The following is a 6,141-nucleotide window of genomic DNA, read 5'->3' as shown; positions in this document are numbered from 1 at the left end:
AAACCTATATTGTTTAAGGGTCAGCTGTGCTTGTGACAGGGACTGTATGATCTGCAAAACTGAAAATATTTACTATCTTTAGTAAATGTTTACAGAAAATGTTTATTGAAGCGTAATCCAGGGTATTGTTTATAAATTCCTTTCCCTCCCTCCCTCCCTCCCTTCCTTCCTCCCTCCCATCCTCCCTTCCTCCCTCCATCCCTCCATCCCTCCATCGCTCACTTCTCTCACTCTTTTTTTTTTTTGTTTCTTTTTCTTGTGGGGGAGGGTCTAATTGCTCTGAATATATTAACAAATGTACTGTGCAGGAATGGGGGTGATGGTCGTCTTGCTCCTGATGTTAAAGGGGATGTGCTTCTAGTATTTTAACTTCAGACGTAGTGCTGGATTTGGCTGAGTTGACCATGTTAAGAAGGTAACCGTTATTCTTAAACTACCTCTCTTAAAAGCAGGAATGTTGGATTTTGTTCTATAAAGATGGGTGTATGGATTTTCTCATTTGATATAGAAAATTTTACTGTTTTCCTAATTAAACTTTCCATGGTCCTGAAAGAAACCTCATGTAGCTAGGTTGTGTATTCTTTAACTGTACTGCTGATTTGTGTACTTGTCTAACTATGCTTTCTTCCTTACACAGGTTCTCAAAGGGAACCTTCCCTGGAACATGCTATTCAAATGGAATCCTTCTTGCTGAAGGTTAAGAAACTTGACCTATAATTTTAATTTTAAATCCAGCCAGCCTTTGCAAAGCAAAGAAATGACTGGGCAATACTCCTTAAATTTCTCTGTTAGTGAAAAGTCGGGGAAAGTTTTCAACTTCTTGTTGACTGAGTGTGATTATGGGAAAATCTCAAAATATTCTGCATCCCTGTTAAACTTCTCACATAGTATTCATTTAAATAAATATAAGATAAGAGTGAAAAAGAGGAAGTCGAGTACCTGTGGGGTAGTGAAACTAGATCCTGTAATGTCTGAGCGGATCAGTGTCTTTAGGTCTCTCCCACTAGGGTGATAATGCAATGTGTCCTCTAACCCAGGACAATTTTGAAAGTAAAAGGAGGCAATAAAGTCATTGGAATTATGGCATCTTAAAATAATATTTTGAAATGTATATTTGTTAGCCAAAATTGGTTTTATTGTGTAATAGATCACAAATAGTTCTATGAAAGATTATTCTTAGAAGTAAAATTATTTAAAGTATATTCATGTACATGATGGCAAATTATACAAATTATTCTTTGGATATATTTATGTTAATCATTTTCTTAACTGTACCTATCTGATACCAGGTGGGTGGTATTTTTTCTGGCATTAACTGTCTTTATTTTTTCAATATGACCTCATATTTATTTTTTCATAAAATTGACTGCAATAATCTTCAAAGTCAATCTTAGGGTTAATGGATTTGGAACTGTCAACAGCTTCAATTTACTCTTCCTGTAGGTCATATTACATCCTATTTTTAATTAAGAAAATAATCTTTCTATAGCTGATGGTTTACCTGGTATTTGAGAAAGTCTAGTTCACTGGAGGACAGTTTTAATTCTAATTTTAATCTTATTGAAATATTATCTCAAATATTGTCTTTTAGCCTCTGCTTAGAGTATCTTCTTCAACAGAAAATTTTACAAGATGAAACAAGTAAAATAAATCATCTTGCCTTATAATTATTTTAAATGTTTCATTAAATTTCCAAGCTACAAAATTGTAGGGCCTCTCTATTTCATTCTATTCAGGAACAGAATATAAGTGTATCTAACTATATACTCTTTTAATAATAAATCGAGCTATTTTTCTCTTGGAGTTGATTCTTTTGAGGGCATTGTTCTATATTTTTACAAGTTTAATTGTTCACATAAGTCATTAGTTAAATAAAGGATTAGGATTACCTATTCACTTTGTGTGTGTGTGTGTCCATCTGTTTGTATTTCAGTTTATCAGTCTCTTACTAAGAAAATTTATATATATTTAAAAAAGCTGACAGTGGAAAGTAGGTATTCCTCTTTCCCAGTCTATGGGTCTTCTTGAGGCAATAATGATTATTTTCTGAGCCTTCTTCCAGAAATACTTTCTCTCTGTTAAAGCATGTCTCTATCTGTTTATCATCTCTCAATACTCTATTTATCTCTTTATCTACCTATTTATATTTGTATATTCACACAAATGATGCCATTCTATTAATACTTCTGAACCTCTTTTTATGTAAGAATATTGAAAATTGTACCATATTAGGACAGGTATTTGGAGACTATTCAGTAAATGAAAGAGAATAATGTCTTGCAGAGAGCATTTATGTATCACTATTTTCTAAATCCTGTACAGGCAAATAGTTATTTTTAAAAATATTGGGTTTGGAGAAAAAAGACTCTTTGGATCAAAGGAATAGATAGCTCCAGAATTTGTTATTGAGCAGTATAATTTTATACCAAATATTTAAATGCATAGTGTTTTTATAAGCCTCTCATAATCAATGTAACCTACAGGTTCTTGCTCTGTCAAAATTAGTTACACTTCCCGTTGCAAAACAATAATGCTTTATTTCCGTCAAGCATAAAGTCTCTGAACTTGGAGGGTAGTACATCTAAACACTTGATAAACCTGTGGTATTTTTATAATATAAATGTAAATGAGATTTATTCCTTGGTATTTGCCCTGTGAGCTAAATAAGATTAAGTAGAATTGTGCATGTAGCTTTTGGATTAGAGATTCAAGTCCTTCAATCAGGCTCTTACCTGTAGCTTGTGGTGATAAACTTTGTACTTTTTCCCATAAAAATGCTCTTATATCTTAAACAAGCATAGCATTTTTTCCTCCCATGATGGAGATCAGGGACCTAGCCTGGCCAGTTTCCTCAGCCCAATTCAGGGAGGGCCTGTTTTGGAAGACATGAATACAATTAAAACGAATTGTGCATAGCTGGGAGGCAGCCATAGTGAATCTGAAGTGAGATCCCCAAATAGTTCTCAAGTAGATGAAGAATAGATACAGATAATGGGAAGAAGAAAGCAGAGCCAGAGAATAACAGAAGGAGGGAAAGGAGGGAGTACCCACTGGATTTGAGGAGGAAAGAGTGGTAGGGCTCTTGAGTGATGTGTGGGGCATTTGACTCCATTCAGCAGACTGGAGAATATGGATGTGGTCGTACCATGAGATTAGAGGATAAAAAACCTTTTTAAGATGGCAAATAAGGTGTTATAATGTGATCCACATTTTAAAAGTTATGTTTTAACATAAAAGAATAAATATATTCATAAGCTGCAGACATAAAAGCACCAAGGCATAGAATAAGGTATCTTTCTAGGGAAACTATGAGTCTTTCCATAGGGAATCATTTTATTTTGATAGCTTCAAAAATTCTAATAGAAGATTATCTCCTGAAAGAGAATATAGCTCCTCTAGTTGATCTTATTCTTAAGGACTAAATATTGTATATACAAATCCACAATGAAAATTAGTTTCAAAGATGAATTTTGAAAGTCAACTAAATTGTATATTCTTATAAGTACAAATTGATATTTGATTAAACCATACATTAACAGTCCTCAGTCCTGCTAAAACTCTTCATTCATTTCCTTCTTGATTTAATTAATTAATTAATTTATTTATTTATTGAGTCATGGTCACACTCTGTTTCTCAACTTGGAGTGCAGTGGCATGATCACAGTCCCCTGCAGCCTCTACCTTCTGGGCTCAAGTGATCCTCCCACCACAGCCTCCGGAATAGCTGGGACTACAAGCATGTGCCACCCATACCCAGCTAATTTTTGTGTTTTTTTGTAGAGATAGGGTCTCACTAAGTTGCCCAGTCTCCCAAAGTGCTGAGATTACAAGTGTGAGCCACTACACCTGACCCCTCTTAGTTGATTAATACAGAATTTTAAGTACATATTTTTTGCCATTGCTATATATTGTTTTTATAGAATTACCATACAAAATATTGTTGGTTGTTTACTTAAGACTATTTTTCTTTCATATAGCTCTCTTTTCTGAAACATACTGAGTTGGTTCAGCTTTTCCTTTTCTACTGTGCTGTTTTATATTTAAGGTGGGCCCCATAGCCAGACTTAGGGGCTAGATTGATTAGTGTATTCAAGTGGTTCTTAACCAGGGGACATTTGGCAATGTCTGGAGACATTTTTGATTGTTGCGATTGGGGAGGGTGCTATAGGTATCTACTGGGTAGAGAGCAAGGAGGATTTTAAACAATGTACAGAATAGCTCCCTCCAACAAAGAATTATCCATCCCAAAATGTCATTAGTGATGAGGCTGAACTCCTGGTCTATTTTTACCCAATCATGGTGATCCCCTTTCTAAATCACTGTTGGTTTAGGCATAAACATGTGATATAATTCTTGCTGATGAAATAGGGGAAATCTAAGGAAAGTTTCTTCTCATTAATTAAAAATCAATAAATGTAAAGAAAATGGCTCCCTTTTCCACTGATATGGTCATATCTGGATGCAGTGTATTGAACTCCGACAGCCACCGTAGTTTCATGAGGATGATTAGGAAAAAACATGTTGATTTACCTTAAAGAACCTGAGTGAAAGATGGAGAGAATCTGTGTGTGTGTGCGTGTGTGTGTGCACCTCTGTGTGTGTCTAAATATCAGAATCACCATTTTAATCAGCCTCCAGCCTGAAACTGTCATATCTTAGGGCTTTTTCTAAGAAAAAAATTTTCTTCCTATTGTTTAAGCCAGCTGAGGTTTTGTTACTTTTAGCTATCAGGCAGCATCCTAATTGATAACATTATTTAGCATTTGCTTATTTCATAATTACATATTTAACTTTTTTGACTTTTAGTTTCATTTTTGATTGATATTTCTTTTATGCTGTATCTTTATCATTGTTTATTTTGCTTTACTAATAGGCTGGGTAAAATTTTTTTGTGTGTATAATTTTAGAAGAAGTGTACACTGGTGATATTAATTGATCTTTGTAAGTCTAAAATGCCTTTTTGTTCATCTCCTGGGATGGGAGCTTGCGTGAATGTTGGATTATTCATAGTTCAGTACGTTTTAGATACAGCTGTTGAGGGTTCTGCTTATTTAGTGGGCACCATCTTCTACTTGGTATGGAAGAAAGGTTTGAGGACCATCTGTCGTTATTGTGTGACCTATTTTTTTTTTTCCTTGTCCAGAAGCTTGTAGAATTATTTGCTTGTTCTTAAAATTAAAAATGTTAATCAAGGCCAGGCGTGGTGGCTCACGCCTGTAATCCCAGCACTTTGGGAGGCTGAGGCGGGCAAATCACCTGAGGTCAGGAGTTCGAGACTAACCTGGCCAACATGGCAAACCCAGTCTCTATTAAAAATACAAAAATTAGCTGGGCATGGTGGTGCGCACCTGTAATCCCAACTACTCAGGAGGCTGAGGCAGGAGAATTGCTAGAACCTGGGAGACGGCTGTTGCAGTGAGCCAAGATGGCACAACTGCACCCCAACATGGTCAACAGAGCGAGACTCTGTCTCAAAGAAAAAAAAATGTTAATCAAGATCAAGTCCATTTCCATCACAGGCATGGGGGCTAACACTAGTACCAGCTCCTTCCAGCTGCTACTGCTAGAGCTTATAGACAAATCTAAGAATCAAAAATTCTCATTGTGATGAAGAGTGATAAGGAAATTGTTGATACTCTTCTAGGATTTGATAACTTTGTCAATACAGTACTACACGATATCACTGATTTTGAAATCCCACCAGAAGAAAGAGTACTAAATTAGATCAGATTTCACTAAATAGAAATAATATAATAATGTTGGTTCATGGAGGAGGAGGACCTGAGGTATGAATGTGTTTCCTTGACTTATGCTGAATTCTGTTTTGTCTTGTAATGAAAAGAAAATAGATTTTTTTTTTCGCCTTTTAGTGTTTAGATCTTATAAAACTAAGTTTCCTATTAAGGGAAATGTTTTGAAGGCATGTACCCATTTTTGTAAGCTAATCATGATTATCTTGGAAAAAAAAGAAAAAAGTTTATTTGAAGATTAAAATAGAGGTGTTTTGGTTAAAAAATTTCATCAAGATATTATAAAATATAAATTGCTACTTCTTAATTTTGCCTAAGACTCAATAAATGTGTTGAATCATAAACACCCAAGGCTGTGTTCAGTTTCTAGAAGTGTTTCTTCTTATCATCT

General features: G+C 34.9%; 1 pseudogene; it reads left to right on the top strand.

The window, feature by feature from the left end:
• The first annotated feature begins 5,521 nt into the window (after positions 1-5,521).
• On the top strand, positions 5,522-5,792 carry LOC111545088 (annotated as a pseudogene).
• Positions 5,793-6,141: the final 349 nt, after the last annotated feature.

Source organism: Piliocolobus tephrosceles, chromosome 8, assembly GCF_002776525.5.
Source record: "Piliocolobus tephrosceles isolate RC106 chromosome 8, ASM277652v3, whole genome shotgun sequence".
NCBI classification, from domain to species: domain Eukaryota; kingdom Metazoa; phylum Chordata; class Mammalia; order Primates; family Cercopithecidae; genus Piliocolobus; species Piliocolobus tephrosceles.
This window is presented reverse-complemented; position numbering and strand designations above follow the sequence as displayed.